General features: G+C 49.5%; 1 pseudogene; it reads left to right on the top strand.

Annotated features, from left to right (window-relative positions):
• Nucleotides 1-7,223: 7,223 nt before the first annotated feature.
• LOC143380092 (leucine-rich repeats and immunoglobulin-like domains protein 1) overlaps nucleotides 7,224-26,098 on the top strand; it is a 69,326-nt pseudogene continuing 50,451 nt past the window's right edge.

A 26,098-nucleotide genomic window follows, 5' to 3' on the forward strand; every position in this document is an offset into this window, starting at 1 on the left:
GCTGAAAATCCAAACTATCAGGAAAGGAGTTGTGTCTCTCTGGACAGATACTTCTCTCCTCCTTGTTTCCTGGATCTTACAGTGTTACAGAGAATGACACTGCCCTTTCATTTTATTCGGTGTCAGAAGTCATCTGGAGATAATGGAAGTGCTACAGGAAGAAGATATGCAGCATTTAGATGCAAATACTCTGGCATTTTTGTAAGAGACTTGAGCCTGTGTGGATGGTGTTTTTGGAGGACTTTGATCAAATCTCCCTTGGATTTCCTGTGACATTTCTGGTTTCTGGGCTTGGGAGTGTTCAGGACTTGAGTGTGACTCAGCCCCATGGGGATGTGATAGGGGGGCAGTGGGAGCTGTTGTGCAGAACCTCAGTAATGGCTTGTAAGGCCACATGCAACACTGCAAACAGCAGATGAGAAGGGAGCCCTCTCCCCATGTGTTTAGCTTAGCTCTTGTCTTATCCAAAATCATGACTTGTGAAATGTTGCAGAAATGGACTCATGGCAAGAAGTTGGGATGTTCTGGGGAGCATGGGCTGTCATTCTATTCTGTCTCTGCATTATGATGTGTTAGAGGGTGGGAACTTGAAGATGTGCTTAGGCCACGGATTCTTCTTTCCTGGGAAGGGGCTTCTCAAAGCAGCCCTTGTCCCCGTTTCACCTGCTTCCCCAGGAGGACACAACAAGAACATTCTTACAAGTTGGCCCCCGGTCTTGGTCTTCCAGCCTCCCAAATTTGAGAAATAAAATCTGAGCTATGAATTAACAGTGTCTTGTATTCTGCCATCACAACACAAACTATGCTAAGATGAGTCAATCAGTAGTCTCCCAAGTGTTTACATTGTGGTAATCAACACCAAATATCCATTTTGTAATTGAACCATTTTGGAGTGCACAGTTGAGTGGCATTAAGCATGTTCATATTGGTGCATAGGCATCGCCACCATGCATCTCTAGAACTCACGTGGACATGCTCTTGCCATCAATACTGAATTCTAGTGCCCTCCCAGGCCCAGGCAAAAAAACATTGTACTTTGTCTTTTGATGAACCTGATAATTGGGAACCTGAGATGAGTGAGATCCTACAAAATTTGTTTTTCTCTGGACATCATCATTTCAAGGGATGCAGTTCACCCCCACTCGTGGGCATACCAGGTCCACTGCCAAATCTGCGGGTGTCTCAATTGCATTCTCAGTGACAGTGGTGGTTGTGTTCACATGAGCTGTCGTCTGTCCAGCTCAGATCCCAGGATCTAGGGTCTTGGGTTCCACGCAGGCTTTAAGTCCCCTCCTCCTCCAGGTCTCTACAGGCCAGTGTGCATGAAGGCTCTGTGCCTGGTGGTTTCTTTAGCTGATTGCAGGATGTGTCCATTGTGTTGTAGGTCATGATGGACTATAAATAGAACCAATGCCTGGTTACTCCTGGGATGTGAGGGGGCCCAGCCCGTGTGCTATGAATTGGTGTGACCTCCTAGTTAATAAGCCCTCAGGATCCCAGAGGAAAGGGCAAGTCCAGAGCCAGCGGAATCTCAGTGTCTCTGAGAGAACTTTTGGGGTGGGAGCCCGGGATATATTGATGTGATGACTCTGATGCAGAGTCACGTACTTCGAATCCAGGTCGAGGTGCTCAGGAGCAGCCTGGGATGGCACTTGGGTTCCCCACCTCCACACCCATGGGACATCTCAGGGCTCTGAGAAGCACAGCTGCCCGACCACAATGAGGGCATCTGCTGTCTCTGCATACAGTGATCTGGGTTTTCTTCACGTCTCTCAACAATTCCACATAACACCAGCTCTGAACCCAGAGTCCTGGGCACTTAGTTGAGGCTCAGTGAGCTCCCACCTCTCTCTACCTGACAGAGCCCTCCTGGCTCCCTCTGCCCTCATTGTGTTGAAGATGAAAACCTGGAGGGTGGGACTTCCCATCATCCATAAGTTCCCAGACACATTCCACTGTGTCGTTTGTTCCTGGCACTCAGACGGTTGTGGTGGGCCACAAGCACCCTGGCATCCATGTCTGGAACCATAGCAGTACAATCAAGAAACAGAAAGGAGAGGGGTCTGACTGATCAGGTCAGATGACAGGGCATAGTACAGAGTGGAATGGAGAGTTCCCACCCGGGGTGATTGTTGTGATGTGCAGAAATGCTCTGCTGGTGCTGGGTGCCCCCATGGTTCCCAGGGTCTTGAAAGGCTACAGATGCCCCCTGAATGATTCAGATGCACATAGTAGGAAGCCCGTTGCCCACTATTTTCTTGTGGAAGAAGTAGGAGACCCTCCTAGTGTGGAGGTGCCATCTAAGAGACAGCCTCACTTCTCTGAAAAAATTGATGGGAAAAAAAAGGTATGGACCTGTGCCCAAAGGGCCATATATGCTCCTGGAAGTTGGTGGTGGTCATAGTTCTCCATCCATTAAGGACTCCCTCACCCACTAATGTCCTTGTGTCCTTGAGAAATGCTCTCCCTTTCCTGGTTTTCCTGAATAGAAATCCTCTTGCATCTTGAGTGAATAGGGTTATGGGTTGTGCAGAGGGTGTTTGTCCACTGAACACCTTAGAGACTGTCCTTTGTGGAGCCTCATGATCCTCATTGAGGTTGAGGCCAGGGTCCTAACTGTGGTTAGTGTGAGGACACCCTGGGTTTAGCAGAGGGAAAGAAGGACAAGGGAAACTCAGATGTCCCTTCATTGTCCCTGGACTTGAGAGGACTTACCCCTTTGCACCTGGGATCAGGAGACCTCATTTCCTCAAGGACACCCACACTCAGGGGTAGGTCTTGAGTTTGGGGTCCAGGGCTGTTGTTAGCCACCAGGAATGACAGTGCTGTCCATGCTCAGTGGAGACAGTTTTTCCAGGGTAGAGAGCCCATGGTCACGCCTTGTCTAAAGCATCCCATACCAGGGGCTCCCATCCCTAGCACTCCTGTCCTGAAAGGAAGCCCCTGAGAGGCAAGGTGGGTCCAACCACCTCTCATGTGTTCACTCATCACCGTGTTCCAGCAGTCACCCCAGATAACAGTCCTGACAGGCTTGAACATGGCTCAGAATGGAACCTCATGAGCTCTACCCTGCTATAACTGCAGATCTGTGGATTTAGAGACACAAAATCTCAAAACACATGCACTTGAAAGAAAAGAGCAAGAGCCAGTGCCCAAACAGGCCAGGTGTGGCAAGGACAGCCTGAGTGCCTAGGTTGGGACTCAGAATTATGTCAGTGGGGTGGCATTGCTGCTGGCACCAGCATGATAACAGAGAGCCAGCCCTGCTCAATTTTGGGACCAGTGTGTTGGGGAAGGCAGCAGAAATTGAGAGGCAGGATTGAGTTTGGCCCTAGAAGGAGGCTGGATAAAAGGCCAGTGTGGGTTGGAGGGCCTGGGCAGATAGAGAGAGGCCAGGGCACACCCCAAAGCCTAGAGACTGCACTTGATGTCCAGGGTTGTGAAAGACCACCTCCCCTCTTATTCACAACTGAGAGCAAGAGGCATTGATGAGTTCAGTTTGTGTGCAGCTCATCTAAGATGGCTCGGGTAGGCACCTCTATTTCCTTGTCTCAGGAGGCTGGGAGTCCAGGCTCTACCGAGGCTCGGCTGGGAGGATCAGAGTCTGAGTTCATGCCTGTGTTCCTGGTGGGATCCATGTTGGCTAGCCTCAGGGCTTTTGTGATGAGAGGATAGGTGATTGTCATGTCTTTATCCCAGGACACACTTGCTAAATGGATTTGTTCTGTTCCCATGAATCCAGAGATAGAGTCTGAGCCCCCTTGAGGTGAGGGGTGAACTGGTTCTGGGCAGCAGGATGCTGTGGTACCTCGGAGTCTCTGTGAGACCCCAACACTAGACACACTTGGCCATTTTGAAATCTTAGGAGAAGCCTTGGGAAGTTGTATGGCAGAGGGGAGCAGCCTCTGCATCTCAGTCACCTCCAACTTGCCATGGTGTAGAGTGGGAACTGCAGCCACGATGGGACGGACATTGGCCACGTCCCTGTGTGGGACACAGGCCTGATTGAGTTAGGGTGCATTGTCTGTCTCTCCCCTTCTTAGATTGTCCCATCTCTACATTTGTGCTTTAGCCACCTATGAGTCCCATCTCTGGTCTCAGAGAGAATACAGGGTTTTATGGGCCAATAGACACAATAATCCCTAGAAATTAGATGCTAGCCTACTTTCCAGAAAAGACTGGGCACTCCATGAGTGGCACAATGATGGGATCAGAGTCCCAAAGCTGGTGAGAGGGATGGACTTGTTGTGAATGCATTTGTGAAGGCTCCAAGCTGGAATTCTATTGAAACCAAGCTGGGCAGGCACTGGTGGGGGTATTTGGGTATTTGTTGGTGAACTCATGTGCAGTTGATGTTGGTAGGCACGGGGGAGAAATCAGCAGCCCATAGAGCTTTTGAAAGTGGTCTTATGTGAAAAGAGTCTCAGGTATGGGGAGCACAGGAAATGACATCATTGCCTTGACAATGGATCAAACAGAACATGGAACCCTGGTATCCAGGCACCCACTTCACTGACCAAGCCATCCGAGCTCATTTGGTTGGAGTCACTGGAGTGAGAAGGATGTTCTCCTGTGGTTGCAAACAATGCCGAGCCTCAGGCCCCCAGGAATCTCAGGGGGGCCAAGTAGCCCTTTTGGGGAAACATTGGAGGCTTCATCTTAGATGCCAGAGCCTCTGGCGAATGTCGCAGAGGAGCTCAAGAGTAACCCTGTGTAGCACAGGGCAGGTGAGCCCAGCAGGCCTTCTAGTCTGATCCCTGATGAATGGCCCAGGACTCCTATCCTGACTGTGTGTGTGTGTGTGTGTGTGTGTGTGTGTGTGTGTGTGTGTGTTTGTACTGTTGTACTGATGGGAACTGTCTCATTGTGCTTTGACTCAAGTCATTTTTCTGTTTGTCACCTTTTCCATTTTGAACCCACCATTCTTGGTCCCAACCCAGGGTGAAAATGATCAGAACACGGATGAGCCCTGCAGGGTACAGAGCCTTGTACCTTACAGGCAGGACCAGCTTAGGAATTGGCTCCTGCCTGTCATTTGTGGGAGGAACCTAGATTTCAGCAGCAACATGGGGTTCATCTACTGGGATTTCATCCCCACCCAGCAGGTGCTGGACCTGCTGTTCCCAAGGTAAGCACCAGACCACCAAACCCAAGTGTGTAGCCCCCTCATGCCTGGGTCTTGGGGCTGCCATGTACCTCTCAGGGACCCAAAGTTTTGTGATACCTAGTGAGATAGAGGACCACGCTCATAGTGGAATGTCAGCCCCGAGTGGGATGAATCCTGGAGGTGCCTGCCACAGCCTTGCAAGGGGAATGAACTCCCCCTCTCAGGCAGAGAACCATCCTGACTCCAGGTGGTCCACAGAGGTCCGTGGAGCAGCCCCCACACACTGGGCATCACAGCTCAATGGTGTTCGCTGAGCTCATTCCCAGGTGGACTCAGTGAGGCTAGGTGGCCTTTCTGGTGTGATGTTGGCTTTGTGAAGAAATAGTTCTGTGCCAGAGGCGTCTCATAACTCAGGCCTTGGGCAAAGCACTTTTGGGTTAATAAAAGACATGTTAGTTTACATAGTGGGACAGAGCTTCCTAGCTGGGATATAGCTGGACAGGGGCTTTGGAGATGGCAGCTCCCACACCCAGAGAGATGTGTGGGAATCAGCAGTTTGGGCTCATTCACTGATGAACATGGAGAAAGCACCCACTGTGTGAAGACACGTTTCCAGTCACGTTTCATAATTCAGTGAAAAATGGGGTACAAATGACTGCCACTGTGTCCCTTTTCATGGGGGTCAGCCCGAAACCGCAGGTGCCATGAGTACATATCCTACATGTGACAGCATCCCTGACTCCATGAGGCATAACTGCACGTTGTCCTCTTAAGTGAACATGGTAGACCCCTGGACCAACTTCAACATGGAATGGGCTTGGGGTCAAGAGGGTGGGCTCCTGTTTCCAGAATAGGGACCTGCAAGGTGATTTGACTTGGGAAGGCTGAGGAAAGACTGCTCTCCCCAATTCTGTTTTCTGCCTGCAGTGTAAGGTGTGGGGCTTCAACAGTAGGAGGGGTAAGGCAGGGAGTTGTAGGTGGAGTCATGGTCCTCTGGGGAAGCCCCTGGGACAATGGATCCCCCCACACTACACCTCCCTGTCCTCCCCCAGGGCCACAGAGATGTGGCCTGCACTCATGGGAAAAGAGAGGTCCACTGCTACTCAGGGGGACTCAGTGAGAGCTCACAGAGAATGAGTAGCATTGCAGCCCACGCCAGGGGAGGAGGTGTCTCTTGAGCCCTGAGAAGAGTGGGCAGGAGGACAGACACTCCTGGAAGGTGCATTCCAGGTTGGAGAGCACGTAGCCAAGAGGAAGAAGAGTGTCAGGCCTGCCCACAGGAGGGGAGAGCTGGTCATACCATGGAGCTAATGCTCCTTTGTTGAGGTTCTTTGCCTAGCGACCTTTCCTGTCCCTGCCTGTACAGCCACTGTGTCTTGTCTGGGGTGGACTGGTGTGTGCAGAGCCAGGGAAGGTTCAGGAGTATAGGGTCCGAGTTTTGCTCTGGAGGCCATGGCGAAGGCGAGGCCAGGATTTTGCTGACTCCATACCTGCCTCCCCACAGTGCCTCACCTTCCTTCCCGGGGACCTGGGTGAACTTCCACACTGAGGCTTCCCATCAGCCTCCAGGCTCTCTGAGTCTGCAGCTGCTGCTGCGATACATGTGGCTCCTGCTGGGTGGCTTGAACCTGGAGCAGCAGGCACACCACCTCCTGGCCGCAATTGAAGATGGCAAATCAAGCCAGGCAGAGCCTGAGAGCCAGGCGGACTGGGGTGAGTACCTAAGGGTATATGAGGAACTGTCCGAGTGTTGTCCCACTGCGGGATGTCTGTATGCCCGGTGTTGGGCTGGAAATTAGGATAAGCCTTTGTCCACTCAGGAAGTGACCCCAGTGTGCAAAGAGGTCCTGTGTGGGCTAAGGGCCTGAGGTCTTCTTGGCAGCAGGGGCATTATCTGTCTGTGCGAAGGTCAGGGCAAGGCAGTCATGTTGGCATCTTTTCTCCTCTAGCTACAAGCTCAGTTCCTGTCATGGCTCCTAAGCCAACCCCAGAGCCAGAGCCTTCTCCCTGGGAAGGGGCAGAGCCGGAGTCCAGGACATCAGGGGTCTCCAGTAGGAACTCTTCACGGCCCCAATTCAACAAGCGGGTGGGAGGCAGATGCCTCATTCACGTGTACATGGAAAATGAAAGGACAAAGTATAAGAGCATCCTGGTGAGTCTTTGAGCAGGGGAGTCTCCTGGGAGCCCACACTGGGGAAGACCGAGTCCACAGCAAACACCTTGGACTAGGCCAGTCTTCTTGAATTGGAGCTTCTGGAAGGTCAGGAAGGAGAGCAGAAAATGAGGAAGAGAGAGTTTGGTGTTAAGAGCTTGACCTGAGAGGCGGGGAGCAGCAGCATGACAGGTCTGGGTGGGAGTGGGCCTGTGTGTTTTGGGGTGTGCAGGTCAGAAGTGCAGGAGTGAGTGCTGGGTTCAGAGGAGGTCAGAGAAATATTGAGGGTACAGGCCGTCCTCTACTGACCTTGGTATTGAGGAGGAGTATATTGAACCATGGAGGTTGAAGCAGAGGAGTTGGCAGTCATTTTCTTATGTGTGGGAGGGGACATGTTGCTGGTTGAAGGGAAGGGAGCCATTGTGGGATGATTAGGGTGGGTAGGTGTGGGTCACAGACAACTGGGGGCCTTGGAGGAGCCCATTAGTGTCCTAGTTTGCATGTATGTGAATAGAGAGTGAGCGGCTCTCTCTGCAGAATTTTCCTGGGTGTGGAGTATCCATCATGAGACTCTGGTGTCCAGCTGCAGGGGAGCCATGTTGAACCACCACACCTGCTGGGTCTGTACCTCCTGACACCCCAGCAAGCACTGACATTCTCGAGCAGCTTCCATGCCTATCATTAAAGAGTCCTAAGTGTGTGTTGTGCCCTGGCTGTCAGGACCAAAGCACCTAGGGTTTGTGCCTGGTCCACACAAAAATGCAGCTGCATCCCAGACCAGAGAAGGGATATGGAAGTCCACTGGACCATACCTCCCATCTTGATGGGATTAGAGTGTGTCTGTGCAAAGCCTTTTGGTCCTTATTCCCTTCTCCCTGCAGGGCATAGCAGGTTGAAGCAAACTCTTGTACCAAGATTGGGATTGGGCTAGAAGCACATAGGGAGACCCCACATGATCACATGAAGGCCTCAGGTAGAAGGGTAACAAGATGGTGCCCTTGTGTTGAGAGCTCAGTTGTCTCTGATTGTCCTTGAGCACTGTCCTCTGGGTAGCTACTCCCAAATTCCCTCTCTGATGAGCTTTCTCCAACCCTGCTCAGGTGACCTGCCAGGACAGGGCTCCAGTCATCATCCGCAGGGCCTTAGATGCACACTTGCTCCAGCAGGAGGATCCAGAAAACTTTGAGCTTCTGCAAATTGTCTCGAACCATCAGAGTAAGTGGAACCATCAGATGGTGGGGAGCAGTGAGTCACAGTGGGCTCAAGAAAACTGGGAGCCAAAACACAGTGTGCGTCCACCAAATGCCCAGGAAGAGTATGGTGGGACTTGTGCACAAGACAAAGTGTAATGATGGGGTATAAATCTGTAGGTTCTTCATATTCCCCAGGGACTGTGGACCTGCCTACCATGTATTCTTTCCTTGGCCTGAGGAGGCATTGCAAAGCTATTATCCATGAGGGACCAAGAAGAGAGGCTTCTTTGTCTTGTGTCAAAGAAGACAGATAACCACAGGGTGCCTACTTTGGCAGCCTTTCCTGACTGAGACAAGTACATGAGAAAAGCAGTTCAATGAAGAATCATTTCTGGCTTCCAATCTTTCTATTCATTGCAAACTGAGTCCACTTAGGACCAGAGGCCATTTCTAGAGAGAAGTGTGTGGTAGAATAGAACCCTTCACAGCTTGTAAACTCTTGTTGGAGCGAGAGAGAGAGAGAGAGAGAGAGAGAGGAGAAAGAAGGAGGAGGAGGAGAAAAATGAAAATGAGTTGAAGGAGGAGACAATGAATTAGAAGGTCAAGATGACTATAAGAAGAAGCATGAGGAGAAGATAAAGAAGGACAAGAACAAGAAGGAGAAACACAAGCAGAACAAGAAGTATAACAATAAATTGATTAAAAATGTGAATGAGAATTATACTCATGAGGAGGAAATGCAGAAGTGGGGAACTCAAGAGAAATATATTGCTCTGAATGGCACAGCCCTGCTGTGGACATCCTCCACCCACGCTCAACACACCTCCAAACCATACCCCTCAAATTAGCGTAGCCCCGTCTGAGTGGATGAATCCACTGGCAAGGTGGAGGCACCCACCATCAAGTGCTTTTCCCCAAACCCACCTGTGATCATTGCTGCAGTGGGGAGGAAGCCTTAAACACATGAGTCTTTGGGGGCCAATCCAGATGCAAAGTCTAGCTGTTTCTCTTTGGCGGGTTCAACATGAACTGAGAGGTTCTGGGGTGCAACGGGCTATTTCCTTGAAAGGCAATCCTGTAGTGGACCTCCTGTGCATAGAGGGTCCTCAGGGAGGAATCAGTGGGGAGTCTTTGGTGGAACAGTAGCTGGATTTGCGGGCTCTCAGGTCTGTGTGTGAGACCTGCACTGGCAGAGGCTGTCAGTTGTGGGGGATGTTGGGTAGTGTATTCCTTGAGTGTCACCTACCACGCCTCTGCCCCTTCCTCTCCAGAGTTGAGGATCCCTGCTGATGGGAACGTATATTACGCCCTGGATGGCAGAGTGGATTATAACTTCGTTCTTCGGGAAACAGCTGCCAGAAAGTGGTTCAAGGTCAAGCCAAAGGAGGTAATCAGCCACCTTCTTCAGTCTTTACTCCTGGGGCCACTCCACATCCTCCAAGGGGACAAGAACCTCAGGTTCTGAATGGATGTTGTAGAATGCCCACGGAGCCAACTGCCAGGCTGGGTGGGGTGCAGGTGCTGGGCTTTGCTGATGTTGTCATCCCCCACAGTTCTTGGAGCCTTCTGTGGCAGTGGCATCCAGGATCCCAGCAGCTGGGAGCAGCAGCTCTGCAGTGGCTGCAGGACCATTGCCCCAGGCCACCCAAAGCAATGAGTGGTGCAAGAGAAAAGTCACCAGTAGCAGCTCCTCACTGCTTCACTCCAGCGAGCAGGTGGAAGACAGCCGCTTTGTTCACGTCCTCCTAGAGGGACAGAGCCGGAGGGAGACAAAGCGCATCCTGGTAAGCCTGACAGCAGGGCTGCCTTCTGGGTGTCCACACAGTGGAAGGCAGGAGACACAGCCAACCCCGGGGCTGTGGTGGGAAATAAAGAAGAGAGAGGTCCATCTTAAGGGCTTGACCTGAGGAGGGAGAGCATCAGCATGCCCAGCTCCAGCGGTGAGTGGGCCTGTGTATTGTGGGTTTTGCAAGCCAGAAGTGCAGATGGAAGTGCTGTGGGCAGATGAGGTCAGAGAAATGTCCAGGGTGCAGGCTGCAGTGCCTAGAACTTGGTATTCTCAGTGAGTGAGGTTGGAGCAGAGGAGGTGACAGTGACTTGTCACATGGGTAGGAGGGGATGTGTTGCTGGTGGCTGGGAAGAGAACCTCCTTAGCATGACTAGGTGTGGGAATTTGGGGTCGGGATCACCTGGGGGGTCATGCCAAAGCTTCGGAATGTCAGCCTTTGCATGTATGTGAATAGGGAGCTAAAGGGGTTCTTGGCAGAATTTCTATGGATGTGCAGTAGACACGCTAATGCTGCAGGTGTCCAGCTGCAGAGGAGACATGTCCAGTGCCTGCCAGTACTGAGTCAGGTACCTCATTACAACCAGACCTGCACCGAGCTTCCAGAGGCCAGGGCCTCTCGAGGCTATCATGAAGCACTCAAGTGCACACTCTTGTATCTGAGTCTGTTTTGTGTAGTGGCAGTCAGGACCAAAATTTTTAGTGTATCTGCCTCTTCCACCCACAAAGGCAGCCTGCATCCCGGAGCACACTTGGCACGCAGGTCCCTGGTCCATTGCTCTCATCTCAGTGAGTTGAGAGTGTGTCTGTGCATAGGCAGTTTGGTCCTTTGACCTGAGTGGAATGTGGCTCCCCAGGGGGAGGGGGGATGGCAGGTACAGGCAGATATTTGTATCAGGATTGTTCTAGTAGCACATTGCAAGAACCCAGGGGGTATATGGAGGCCACACTCAGGTAGCAGGATAACAAGATTGTGCCCTTGTCTATGTAGCTGAGATTTCTCCTGAATGTTTGACCACAGTCTTCTGGGTAGCTCCTCTAAAAGCCATTCTCTGATGACATTTGTCCCACCCTGATCCAGGTGACCTGCCAGGAGAGGGTGACGAGCCTCATCCGCAGGGCCTTGGACCAAAATAGGTTGCAGCATGAGGATGTGGACAACTATGAGCTGCTGAGAATGATGTCTAAGCATGAGAGTAAGTAGGACAATCAGACAGTGGGGAGAAATGATCCACAGTGGGCTCAGGATAACTCACAAGAGAAAGTGGGCCTTGGCCCTAAAAAAACCAGAGTGTGGTGGGCCTGGTGCAGGAAACCAACTACAGTGATGGGTGTGTCCAATGTGGAAGTACTCAATGAGGCCCCAGGGGGCTTCTGGACCTCCCTAAATGTGTTCTCCCCTGGACCTGGTCAGGCAATGCAAAGCTAATATCGATGAGGGGCAAGGGAGAGAGAGGCTTAATCAATCATCAGTTTGGTTTATGGCTCACTGATAAGGATGCCTTCAAATGAAGAGGAGGTGAACATGGGTCCTGATTGGATCAGCATTGCTATGGACGGAAGCAGCACAGGTCCCAATCCATGGCCAGGATATGAGAAGTCCTGCCTACTCACAAGAATGTCAGGATGGCAGCAACTGGGAACAGGACTCAGTGGAGAGGAAGTCAAGGCCAGGGGACAGCCTGTTTGGGTTCTTTTTGGAATAATTCCAAGTCCTCTGTGCCTGGGTACCCATCTCCTGAAGATACCAGAATGGCCAGGTTATGATTCCTTCCAGCAATAAAGAAGGGCATCTGAAGAACATAGGCCACAATGCTGAGCTGTCCACAATGAAAGTGCTCTTTCCTTTCTTGTGAGCCAGACACTCCTAGCCTCCACCATCCCAGCCTGTCCACAATAGAATCCACCATCTGTCGGGCATGTAAGTGAGTTTTCCCATTTTCACACACCACCTCATTTGGGTTGGCTCTGTCTTACACATGAGGAAGACTGAGGTGCAAGAAGCTGGGCAAGGGGGCAGTGTCTGCGAATCTCAGGGAGTTGGGAGGCTGTGCAGGAGGACCAGAAGTTCCCAACAGCCTCAGAAACTTAGGGAGACCCTGTACCCAAGTCGAAAGGCCTGGGAATGGTCTCAGTGCTTAAGTGCCTCTGGTTTTATCCCTGGTACAAAAATAAGCCAGTCAATAAGGAATTACCAAACTGAGAATCTACGAAGGTGATTTCAGAAACACACTTTCAACCCAAGCATCAGTTGAGAGCAGGCTCCAGACCAGGGGAAGTTTGTGTGTAACAAACGTCAAAAGGGAGGACTAGCAGGGGGCCTGAAACCCACTAGGTGTGATGGCATCTATGCCTTATGGCAGGAGGGTGGCAGTGATGCTGGCCCTCTCCTAGATTTTGAAAATCTTGTTTTCACTGGGGAAGCTTTTTGGAGGTGGAATCTAGTTTAGCAATCCTGGTCCAGATGAGGTGCTGACTACCACAGGTAGAAGCCTATCCAGAATGCGGTGTCTGTTATTCAATCTTTCCTGACTATGAGTATGACAAAGAAAGGAAGTCACTTGTCTTTGGTCTTGGTTTCACTCCTGGCCATTGATTGAGAACTGATTTCATCTTGGGGTTCTGAAGAGAGGCTGCATTGGGCAGAAGAGTGTGATAGATTTGAACTCCTCAGGATGCCCAGCCATTGCCAGAGAAAGAAGGAGAAGGAGGAGGAGGAGAAAGAGAACACTCCTGAGTGGGGAGAGGATCACACGATGAAGAGCAGGAGGAGAAGAAGAAAAAAAGGAGGTGAAACGGAAGGAAGTGTGGAGGGGGATACACAAGAAGAAGAACAAGAAGGAATCATGTAAGAACAAGAAAAAGACCCAGAAAGAACTACAAGAAGATGCAGGACAGAAAGAAGAGCCACAAGTAGGACAAGAACCAGAATACAAGCACCAAGCAGACAGTCATGATGAGAAACAAGGGGAAGGAGAGCGAACCTAGAAAAACAATAGAGTTCTCCAGGGCACCACCCTGCTGAAGTCCTCCCATGTCCATGCCCAACACACCTCTGATGGATACCACCTCCCCTCCGTGTATTCATCCATGAGTGAATTCATCCAGGCAAGAGGATGAATTGACCCACCATCCAACGCTTTCCTGAATGCCCATGTGTAAGCATGCAGGAGCCTTTGGGGTGCCAATCCTGATGCAAAGTCTAGCAGTGTCTCTTTGGCAGGTGCAACCTGCACTGAGAAGCTCTGGGGCCCAAGGTGTTGTAGGGCCAAAGAGGCAAGGCACTGAAGATAGCAGGAAACAGTTTAATTTGGCTGCAGCCAGGTTCAGAGGGTACAGCTTTTGCTGTAATCAATCAATCCCCTGAACTCCTAGTTCAGGGAGTTTAAGGGTTTTATACCCAGCATGTAAGGGGATGGGCTCAGAAGTTCACAGACTGCAGAAGTTCACATAAAAGCAGCTTTTCTTTCACTTTTGTGGGCAAGTTAACTCTTCAAGGACAACACCTGAGAAGGGGAGAGCTTCTTCTCCCCTTTCTTTCCTCCCCCTGCCAGCTGTTACCATGGAGCCCATTTGTAACTTATCTTAAAAAAAAAATGTAGACATCTCTGTGCAGCTCAGCTCAAAGCCAGAGGCCTTGTTTGCACATTTTTTCAAAGTACTATACTGGATACGTTTGTGAAAAACTAGTAAGAAGGTGTCCAACACCTGGAGTGTTGGTATCTTCTTAGCCAGTGGCCAAGTAAACAGGGTGACATAAAAATAGGAAGTTTATCTACCATGGACTCTCTTGCTGACAGTCTTCAAATCAGCCATGTTTGTAGAAGGCTTTTCTGTGGAGAAAGGGGGTGCCACTTCAAAGGTGCTGTTTCCATTGTCAGGTGCTCTTTTGGTTAAAATTCTGTGCATCATCTTCTCCAGGGAAGAATCATTGAGGGAGTCTTTGGTGGCACTGTAGCTGGATTGGAGGACTCTCAAGTCTGGTGCTGGCCTGCCCTGGCGGAGACTCTCAGGGGTTGGGGGTGTTTTGTGGTATAATCCTTGAGTGTCCCCTAACAATTCTCTCCACTTCTCTCTGCAGAAATCAAGGTCCCTGACCACTCACTCATGTATCTGTCCATGAATCCGCGAATAAAATACCATTTCATCGTGAGGAAACGCCCCCAGGTCAAGGGAAAGGAGGTAAACACCTACCTTATTCAAGCTGTACTTGTGCTGCCATTCCACTTCTTGTAACAAGAAGCCTCATCACCTGGACATATGTGCTAGAAGCCCATAGAGCTAACTGACAGGCTGGGGTGGCTTTCTGTTTCTGGGTTTGCTGATGTTCCATCCCCCACAGTTCTCAGAATCAACCTGCAAGTCCTCCAGGCCAGTTTCCCACAAGCAGGTGGGAGACACCTGCTTAATTCGTGTCCACCTAGAAACACAAAGTCCAAAGCTGGCCAAGACTGTCCTGGTAAGCCTGGGAGCAGGGGTGTCCCCTGGTGCTTACACCTGGGTGGGGAGCAGACACTGGTCCAATACCATGGACTACTCATGCCCTCTTGCATTGGAGTTTCTGGATGATCAGGAGGATAGATGGGAATCAAGAAGGGAGAGGTCAGTGTGAAGGGCTGGAGCTGAGATGAGGGAGAGCAGCAGCTTGTCCACCGCCACGTCTGAGGGAGTCTGTGTGTCAGGTGGCAGCATGCAGTCCAGAAGGGCAGAGACAGGTATGGGTGACAGATGAGAATAGGACAGGACCTAGGTGGCAGGTTCCCCTGTATGGGATGCTGTCATCCATGGAGGAGGACAGCAGTGTGAGGTTCTGCATGTTCCTTGAACAAGGATGTGAGAGGGTCCCTCTGCAGAGTCAATATGGATGTGTAGATCAAGCACACTAAATGTCCAGGTAATCTGCAGGACAGGAGCCCTTTCCAATGACCACCCTTGCCGGATGAGGTGCCCTCCTACACCCCAGCCAGCACTGAGCCTCTGGAGGCCAGGATCTCTCGTGGCTGTCTTTCAGCACTCCTGTGTGCGGTCATGTTCCTGGGTCTGTTTTGGGCCCTGGCAATCCAGACCAAAGCCCTCTAGGTTTTGTGTCTGGGCCACCCCAAATGCCGCCTGCATCCTCAGGCAGACCTGGGATCTTGGAGGCCACTGTCCCATTCCTCCCAACTTGTGAGATGAGATTGCATCTGTATACAGAGAGTGGGGTCCTTTCACCTTGAGTGGAGTGGGGCTCCACAAAGAGCAATGGCAGGTCCACGAAGTCCTATGTACAAGGATTGGGCCAGTAGCCTATGGGAAGAGTCCACACGATGAGCAGGAAGCCAGCCTCAGGTAGTAAGGTCATGGATGTTGCCCTTGTATTTAGAGTGGAGGTGCCTCCAAAATGTCCCTGCCCACTGTCCTTGAGTAGTCACTTCAAGGCCCATTTCCTGAAGGCCTGTCTCCCATGCTGCTCCAGGTGACCTGCCACGATAGGGCTCCTGTCGTCATCCGCAGGGCCCTCGAGCTACACTTGCTTGATCAGGAGAAGCCGGAGGAATATGAGCTGGGCCAAATCATCTCTCCCCGTCAGAGTAAGTGGAACAATCAGATGGCAGGGAGCAAGGGTCAGGATGTGGACTCAGGTCAACTCTTAGCACCAAAGAGTAGTCTCTGACCCCAAAGAACACTCCAGCAGGGTGTGTTGGGGCTCGTGCACAAAGACAACTGCACTTCTGCTGGTGTAATTCTCGAGGTTCTATGGTATACCCCAGTGGCTATTGCGGCTCCCCACCAGGTGCCCTCCCCTGGACATGAACAGGCATCTAAAGCTGACATCAGTGAGGAGTGAGGAGGAAAGCCTGCTTACAGGCTGTGGTCTGGGATAGGAGTGGTTTCAGAGGAACATGGGAATGCGTGGGCTAAAGATGGAACTGGCACTTTTGTGGACTGAATCAGCAATATTGAAAGCTTCTGTGTGACCAGAAAACCACTGCCTGGGCAGAGCATGGCCAGGATTCTAGCAAGCAGTAACAGGATGAAATTGGGAAGATACACAGCCTGGGAGACAGCCTGAATCATCTGTGTTTGGATAAATTCCATGGTCTTCCGCACCTGAGTCCACTTGCCAAGGAGTGATCACAATAGCCAGGTTATGACCCCTAACTAAAGTCACATGAGGGCTTCCTGAGCACGTTGGACACAAAGCTCATCTGTTAATAATGCCAGCGCTTTTTGGTAGGTTGGTTTGTTTTTGTGAGCCCAACACCCACAGCAGCCATGATCCCAGCCTATGTTCGCTGAAGACCACCACCCCTATGAGTTCTAGGATCAATTTTCTCCTATCTTAACATACTGTTAGGTTAGTAGAGTCTATGGAAGAGGAAGTCTGTCTGGGGCCTTGGTAGCCTAAGAAATTCATAGCAGAGATCCACACATCCAACCCAGAAGGGATGGAGAACAGGTTCTAGGTTAGAAGAGGCTGAAAGGAAACACGTGTTCAGAGGAAGGAGAAGCGGGCTGTTGTATTCCCCCACTCGGGGTCATGGCACCACTGGACCATACACAATGTTGGAGGGAAGCATTCCCTTTGCTGGTCTTTGGAACCATTGTTATCAGTAGGGCAGCATTTGGAATGTGGCCTCCATTCTTGGAAGCCCGGTCCACATGGAGGTTGGCACCAACAATGACAGAAGCATGGCTCAAATATGGTATCTGTTCTGGTCAGCCTGTCCTCACTGTGGCCATACTTGAGGAAAATAACTCAGAAGAGGAATCCTAGGCCTTTTCTCCGGGTTTCCTAGCTTTCTCTTTGGTTGTGCACTGAGGCTGTCCATAAAGCTCTAGTGTGTGGCAGTGGAGAGCTCCTCAGCCCTTGCCAAACAGGCATAGACTGGGAGAGAGAGAACAAGGCTGGCAGACAGGGAGAGAGAGAAAGACAGAGAGGAGAGGAGGACCTCTACTTGGAGGATGAGGATTCAGTGGAGCCAACAGGGCCAAGGTACTATTGTCCAGGGTGCACACCTGTTTAGGTCTTCCTCCAACCATACCCACTCTTTCTTCCAGTCCCTCCCACCTCCCAGTAATATGTTCATCTTGAATGAGAATTTCATGATGACATCAGAGCACTCACCATCCAATGCTTCCCTCCAAAGCCACCTATGAAGACGGCCCATGTTGGGTCTGAATCTTCGGCACAGGAGCCTTGTGTGGGAGATTTCAGATGCAAACCCTAGTGGTGTGCTTTGGCAGATGCAAGAGGACCTGGGATGTTCTGGAGTCCAAAACCTTTGGAAGGAACAGACATTAGGTCTGTTGAAGTGCTCTGCCGAGTTTTTGCTCAGGGAGGACTGTGGAGGCTGTCTTTTTTGGTATTGGTGCTGAGTTGGAGAGCTCTCAGGTGTGTGGCTCAGGTCCTTTCTGACAAGCACTGGCTCTCAGATGTTGGGGTGTCCTAGGGAGCACCTCCTGAGTGCCACCTTCTTTTTGTACTTGCCTCTCTCCCCAGAGCTGAGGATTCCAGCGCAGGCCAACGTATTTTATGCAAAGAACCCTCACACAAAATCCAACTTCGTGCTGAGGAAAAGGAGCCTCTCCCAAAAGAATGATGAGTGGATCCAGCCTCAACCTCCCTCTCGTCCTGCAAAGAAGGCTCCAGCCCTCCTGAGGATGCTTGCAAAGCCATTCTGCTGCTGTGTGCCTGGGCGGGGCTGAGGTAGCCCAGGAATATTTACATTGATTACTATTTGCTTGGAAAGTTTGAACCTATAGTTTGCCATTGTCCTTGACCTTGTTTAGTAACACAGTTGTTACTCTATCCTGTATTTGTTGTTTCCATTAATATATTATTATTTTAAAATATATTTGTTTTGTTACCTGATCTACTGTGATGATTTGAGTGTACTAAATGTAGCAGTGATTCCTAAAGGACACATCCAAACCAACAGGAAGGAATGTTTCATTCTATCAGCAAGAACTTTGGTTTTTAGGAGTTTTGCAGATGGCATTATCTGAGTCAGTTTTCCAATGGGGGCAATGAAGTATCGACTAGTCATCATGGTACAAACACACACTAGAGCACACACACACACCACACACACACACACACACACACACACACACACACTAGAGCACACACACTCAATGAGAGATAGATAGATGGAGTTGGTCTGTGCTGAAATACTTTGGAGACATGGTTCTGATTTCTCTTATTTTGGAGTATTTTCAATTGCATAAGGTGTCCTGCAAATGAATCCCATGTCTGAAGAAGACATGAATGTGTACTTCACATGCCACTTTCCACATAACCTCAAGGTCATGTCATGTAATATTTTTCATGCAGCTGTATTTTGACTGTGAATCATCCCATGAGGTCAGCTATGGAATTTTCTACTGGTAGCATCACAATAGGGATCCACTCTTTGGATTTGGGGATATTTTCTATTTTCTTGATTCAGATTGGAAATAAATAAATATGGTTTTTGATCAAAATTCTGCCTTTGATGATAATGAATGCCATGCATCTAGGAATCTGTAGATTGTTGACAATGAATGGGTGCCTACTGTTGCCTGGACTGGTCTGCAAAGTCCTGTAGCATCTGAGCATGTGTGAGGGCTGTACAGGTCTTGCAAAAAGTCCAGGTCAGATGATCCTGCACAAAGCTGAGCTCCTAGTGGTCTCTACAACAGCGTAATGGCCAAGGAGAAACACACTTCCACACAGAAGTTGGGAAGCAACCTTATGAAGGTGATCATAGGTACAGGATCCTCTTGCTAGAACCCTTTTTCTATTGGGCCAGAACTGTGCTCTGAATGTGCTTGCTGAGAAGAGCTTGGGATTTTCTAATTGAAGCAGTTCGTGCAAGCTGCTTCCACTTGCAGGAAGAAAGTGTGTTCTCATTGAGCACTTTGGGCTGTCTCTGGTTGAACTAGAGTGTGTCAGAAGCACTTGTAATGATTGGCATTCACGGTTTCACATTGAAGCCTTTGTGCCATCTGTCAACCACTGATGTCTGCAAGTGGGGAATGGAAGCCATTTGCTGCAAGCAGTTTCAACTTGCAGGACTAACTTTGTTGTAAGTGGGCACATGGTGGTTTTTTTTTTTTTTTTTTTTTTCTGGGTGAGCTAGAAGAAAGCAAAACTGCTTCTTACAGGTGACAGGCATGCTTTCACATTGAAGACTCTGTGCCATTGATCCAAAACAGTTCACTCATGTGGGCACCTGCACTTCAAGTGTACGTTGTAAACAAGTGTGACATATGGATGTCAATGAGACTTTGGAGAACTGATCTTCTCAGCTGGTCCTCTTTCCTCCTGCAAGTGGGTGATGCTAGATTCAAGAGATGTCTTTCTGGCACCCTTTGTGTTTCATGCCTGAACTGTGCTCTGAATGTGCTTGAGGAGAACAGCTTAGAAGTGCAGAAGTGAAGCTGTTTGTGGAAGCCGCTTCAAGTAGCAGAAGCTAACTTGTTCTCAGTGAGCACATGGGAATTTTTCCCTGGTTGAAGCAGTGTGAATGAGAACGGTTTCTTAGAGCTGGTAGGAATGTTTGCATTTGGCAAATGTTGCCATCTGTCACCCAGAGTTGCTTGCATGCAGAAACCTGCATTTCAAGTGTTCTCAGAAAGGTCTGATGAGTGGGTTTCCATGGAATTTTGTGGAATTGATCTTTTCAGCAGTCTCTATGGCCTTCTCAAAATTGGTGATCCTGGGTGCAAGGACTCTCTTGTCAGCCAACATTGTATTTTGGGCCTGACCTCGGCTCTGAATGTGCTTGCTGAGAGTAGTTTGGGAGTGCAAAAGTAAAGCAGTCTCTCAGCAGCTTCAACATTCAGGAGCTCATTCTGTTCTCAGTGAGCACATTGGGGTTTGTCACTACTTAAACTAGCCTGAAGAACCACTGCTTCTCAGAGGTGGCACTTTCCCTTTGAAGCATCGGTACAATTGGTCAGTGGGAGTTCAATGCAGGCAGGCATTTGCATTTCAAGTGAATTCTGTGACAAACAATTGAGCAATGGATTTCAATCAACCTTGGTTAATTGCTCTTCCCAGTGGGCCCACAGTTCTCCAAGTTGCTGAACCTAGGTCTAAGGGCTCTCTTGCTAGCATTCTTTGCATATGGGCTGAAACTGTTCTCTGAGTGTGCTTCCTGAAAATATTTTGGAAGTGCAGCACAGAAGATTTTTGGCAAACAGCTTTCATATTAGGAAATGACTTTTTTTTCATCGTGCCCATTGAGCTTTGTACCTGGCTGAAGTAGCCTTCAATCCAATGGCTTCTGAGAGCTAGCAGGCACAGTTTCCATTGGAAACAACTGAGCTCTTGGTCAATGGTAAGTTGGTTGCTGTCAGTCATGAAAGTTTCAATGAGTTTTTAGAAGAAGGAGACCATGGGAATACAACGAAACCTTGTGCAATTCATTTCCTAATAATGTTTGTGATGCTACACCAGAGTGGACTTTTGCAATGATACTTTCTCATGTTTTTTGCAGGAAATGTGTTCTGAATGTGCATCCTGAGATGCATTTGAAGGGGGCAAACAGAAAAAGTTTGTGCACAAAGTAGCTTTGTTCTCAGTGGCGGTTTTTCCCTGGTTGAACATGCAGGAAGCAGAACCTGTTGTCAGAGCTGATGGCACCATTTCACTTGGAACCATCTATGCACTCAATAAAGCACAGGTCATTGCAGACAGGCTCATGCAATTTCACGATAGTTTTCAGAATCCGTTTGAGGAATGGATTCCACAGAATCATCGAGGAATGGAACCATCCATCAGACCTATCGCTTCCTATCTGAGCAAGTGCTCGGAGGTACAAGGGCTCTCCTGCTAGCACACTTTGGATATTGAGCCTGAACTGTTCTCTGAATGTGCTCAATGAGAAGCGTGTGAAGTGCAGATGAGAAGCAGGGTGTGCAAACAGCTTCAACTGCAGGATGTAAAAGTGTTTCTGGAGAGCACATTGGGATTTGGGCTTGGTTGAACTAGTAGGAATTGCAACCCCTTCTTAGAGCCAGCAGTCACGGGCTTTACTTAGAAGTTTCTGTGTCTTGTATAAAGCACAGTTTGTTGCTCGTGGGCACCTTCATTTCCAGTGACTTTTCAAAAAATTTGAGGAAAAAGATTTCAATGAAACTCTGGGCCATTGATCTTGTCAACTGCCCAACTTTCCATGTGAATATTGGTGATGTTAGGTCCAAGGGCTCTCTGGGTAGCACAATTTGCACTTTGGATGTAAAGTGTTGTCTGAAAGTGCTGGCTGAGAAAAGATTGAAAGTGCAGAATGGAAGCATTTTGTGCAGGCAGCTTCCAGTTGAAGGAACGGTCTTGTTCTCTGTAAGCATATTGGGTTTTGTGTCTGGTTGAAGCTGCATGAAGCAGAACTGCTTCTCAGAGCTGGCACTCTCAGTTTCTCTCTGAAGCATCTGTTCTATTGGAAATGCAGGTTCCCTGCATGAAGGCTCCTGCAATTCCAGTTTGTTTTCTGAGTGAGTGGGAACCGTTGACTTCAATGAAACATTGGCAAATGTATTTTCTTCAAAGGGCAGCTTTCCTCTTTAAAGTTGGTGATTGGAGCTACAAGGGCTCTCTTACAGGTACACTTTTCCTATTGGGCGAGAAGGGGGGTCTGAATGTGCTTGCTCAGGAGAGTTCAGAAGGTCAGACGTGAAGCCCTTCATCCAAGCAGCTTTCACTTCCCGGAACAAAGTGGATTCCCAGTGAGCAATTTGTGGATGTCCCTGTTTGAACTAGAGTGCCGCAGAATGACATATAATAACTGGCAGACACCTTTTCACTTTGAAGCCTTTGTGCCATCAGGAAACTTGTTTGTTGCATGCAGATCCCTGAATGTCATTTACCACTAAACTCATCCAAGTCCAGCATGGTAGTGGTTGTCATAAAAAAAAAAAAAAAAAAAAAAAAAAAAAACCATCTGAAATGTCTATTGCACACGAAGCTCACACGTTGGCAAGGAAGGCTGTGCTTGAAAACTCCTCAGGCCCGCTCGGGTGTCTTCAGCTGTGAGTCTGTAGAATTTCCTCCTGGGGCCTCTTTTCCAGTGATCTGCTGCCCTGCCCTCGCCAGCTTCCCTCCATCTTTCCTCTCTCTGGTCCACTCCTCAGATCCCATCCTCCCTTCAATAGGGCCTCATCCAGGAAGCCTGCCCATGTGCCTCTCACTTGATTCAAACTTCTCCAGTGCACTTGTTGTCAAAGCAGGGACTCCCAGGAGAGAAGAGCTCTCCATTCTCCACATTGATGTCTCTCAGCAGGGAGGACTCCTCCATGCTTGGATGGCAGGGCTGTGGTCACCTGGAAGGTGGAAATAGGAGGCTTCCAGGGGGCTGTGGTGTTCCTAGCCAGGGTGCTGGTCACTGCAGTGCATTTAATCTATGGACCTGAAGGAGCCTTATGCTGCAGATTTGTGTACTTCTGCATCTGTATGCACCTAGTTCTTCATGTGGGGGGAAAAAAGTAATGTTCTCAAAGTTTGCTTTATATTATACTCAACTGGTAATTTACAAACCCCAGTGTCCCATCTTAGCCCAGAGCCATTCCATCAGCCCAGGGCTAGTGGGTGGTCCAGCAGTCAGTACTATGTACAGTTCCCAGGTGGTTCCAGTGTGCAGCTGAATTTGAGAGTCAGTGTTCTGCAGGATTTGCCCTTGAGGTTAGAATTCATTGACTTCCTCTTATGTCATTTGACTGGTTCAGGATATTCTTTGTCTTATTAACTATTCTGTGAAATTTTCAAGTTAGCAATCTCTGGTCATTTCTACCCTCTGATGGCATCTGGTTCAACAGCTTGTTGTTGGGTGGGGTCGGTCACGGGCAGTCCTGGGTCACAGAGAGGGACAGGAAGACCATAATGTGGAATGGTGGTGTAGAGAGTAAGGGTGGGGCCAGAGCCCACACTGTGGTTAGGGTAGGGAAGGGATTGAAGAGACTACCTTGAAAGCGAGATCTGGCTGCGTTAACCAGGAATCAGGGCCTGGAATTGGAAGCAATGACAGGGCTTCTGACTAGAAAGGACACATCCTTGTGGGCTGAGTTGGAGGTCCAGCCAGGCAGAGGAACACAGAGAGGACGCAGGAGAGGGCGATGGTCTAGATCATAGAGCTGCTCCATCATCATATCTTAGAGTGAGTTTTTTCTTCCAGTTGTTGGTAAATGCTAATTCATTCACATGTTACATCACATCCACCTCATCCATTGCAAAGGCCACTCAACCAACACAGGCAGTGATATCTTGGTGGATGTGTGCATTCCATTCTAAAAGGAGGTGCCCGTGGGCACTCAGGCATTGGCAAGCTTGCTTTGGAGAGTGAATCTTCTCAATGTTATTGGACTGGCTTTTGAAAGCTCATGGGGTTTGGCTAGATGTAGAATTCTTCCACACAATTAAGCATGATGTACATTTTAGAGAGCATTTTCACTGAAGGGAAGGTTGGGGGTGTGGAGCCGTGAGCATTAACATCTATCGTGTTTCTCACCTGGAGTTGGCTACCTACAACTGGTGACCGTGTTTTGCTATTGCTGAGCAATACTGAACAAGTCTCTGGCCCAGTAATCCATTGCTGAACTACATTACCAACAAAAAGACTTTGAGTGAAGGTGAGGACCAGAAGAGCCCGGGAACAACCTGACAGCTGCCTTGAAGTCCTGAGCTCTGGAACATCATATGCCAACTCAACTGTGTATCAACCTTGTCTTCCTGGGCTTATTAGAACTGTGTACCAACAGGTGTCCTCTACTTTCAGAAGCAAATGCAGAATGATAGAATCTGCTCTGAGGACCCATTTCTAAGTCTTATTGGCAGCATGTCTTCACTGGAATGAGTAGTCATTTGGCATTCTGTTGTCCTTAAAATTTCATGAGATTCTACACCTACTTGGTAGATTGTATGAAAGAGACTTGGCCTGAATGCATTTTACATGCCAAAATATGGCTTGTCTTTTCTCCTAAACCTATCAGGGCAGTCAGAGCAGCCAAGGAGAACTAAATACAAGCGTAAAATGGCCAGATAGACTGGGATCACTGCACACCTTTCTAGAATCTCCTGTCGTTCTCTGGCTTCCCTGAGATTAAAGTGTGGGGACCCTGCGATCCAGATTTGTTAGCAAGTAGTTTTCTTGGGAGGCGATACTAGAAAACTCCAGGTCGGAACAGGAAGTGAATAGGAACTGGAAGACAGGGTGCACCAGCCAGTTGTTGTCACTGAGCGACTAAGCACAGTCCTGCTAAGGAGTACTGGGAGTCCATGAAGATCATGCTACTAATAGAAGCCCTCTTACAGGTGAGAGAGATGGGGTGTTCTCCACCCACTCCTTCCAGCCATGGCAGGAAGCTGCTGCTGGCCTTCACTGTAGGCAAATGGGCCATGGTGCTGGGGGCTGGAGGTCAGCTGGGGTGTGAAGAAATGGCATAGTGCTGGGCAATGTCATCTAGCTTTGAATCCCCAGACTGGGATCTTTAGCAGGGCGAGGTCAGAGACTGTGCCCAATGCAGCGTCTACTTCTCAGCATAGTGCCAGGCACACAGCAGACCTTCATCAATACCCGTGGAATGTGCTGGCTCCCCCCAGCCCTGCTCCAGGCCTCTCAGCTGCGCTCTCTCTGCTGGTCCTGTCCGTTCTAGTGTATTCAGTTCTTGCTTCTACGTCTTTCACTTTCCCAAATTTTGTCCTCTCTCTCCACACTCCTGTGGTCACTTTGCCTTCTTCCCAGGTGGCTATCTGGCGGGGCTGTGGCATAGAGATCTCATTACTGCTAGAGATGGAGTTTTTAAACCAATTAAGACACGTGCTCTGCTGCTTAGGATTGTCTTCAGCATAAGGTGAGGTAGAAGGTTTGAAATTTGGATTGCCCTCCCAATCTTAAGGCATGTAATCCCTGTGTGCAGACCAGGAAGTGCCCTGGGAAGGAAGGCAGGTGTGGGTTTGGAATCAGAGAGCAGCATGAGAAGAACACTTTCACTGCTTACTAGACAATGACCTTGGGCATGTTCTGTAACCTCTTGGGGCCTCAGTGTTTGCATATCTGAAATGGGGAGAGTTGTATGACTGACTTCAGGAGTTGGGTAGAAAGACTCCTAGAAGTAGAGGAAGAAAACACCTGGCATCTGTGAAGCACCCCGCCCCCATCATTAGACTTTCCATGATTTTCTAAGCGTGTGTTGATTGACTGTTGGTTACAGCATGCCTGTAGATCTACCTGAGGTCCCGTTTAATCCACACAGATAGAGAAGCTCACTTTTGCCCAGTTGCCACATTTGCAAGGACACCTTCTAATAGAATTGGATCTAGGAAGCTGGGGTCCCTTTGCAGAACATACAGGATCCACAGCAAAGTTCAAGCCCCTGAGGCAGAGGGCTTCTGCTGGTGTCCTCATGTCCTCGTGGGCACTGCAATGCCTTTCTCCACCGATGTTCATTGAGAGCCTGATGAAGGCCAGGCCAGGGCTCCCTGCTGAGGATGTGGCAGAGAATGAAGCACCTGCCTGGCTGACTTGTAGGGGACTCAACAATCGGGGGCAAGACAGGCAAGTGATGGTGAAGATGAGACCAGTAGGTGACGTGTCCGAAGCTCTTGGTGCGAAGCACTCTTCTAAGCAACTTACCATAAAGGCTTCCTCATCCCTTGATAGTTGCAGGAGAAACAGTGCTTTTGTTGTCCACAGGTGGCAACTGAGGCACTGACATATCAGGTCACATAGGCAAGGTCATGGAGATAGCACAGGGCGAAGTGTGGCTGCAAACCCTCCCATGTGGCTCCAGATTTGGGCTCTTTATCACCCATGGCCTGCAACCTCTTGGTCATGCTGGGCCCCTGTGACTTCTCTGTCACCAAATAGTGATTCACTGCAGGGCCTTTCCCGAGTCCTCTTCCA

The sequence above is a fragment of the Callospermophilus lateralis genome, chromosome 14 (genome assembly GCF_048772815.1).
Source record: "Callospermophilus lateralis isolate mCalLat2 chromosome 14, mCalLat2.hap1, whole genome shotgun sequence".
Taxonomy (NCBI): Eukaryota; Metazoa; Chordata; class Mammalia; order Rodentia; family Sciuridae; genus Callospermophilus; species Callospermophilus lateralis.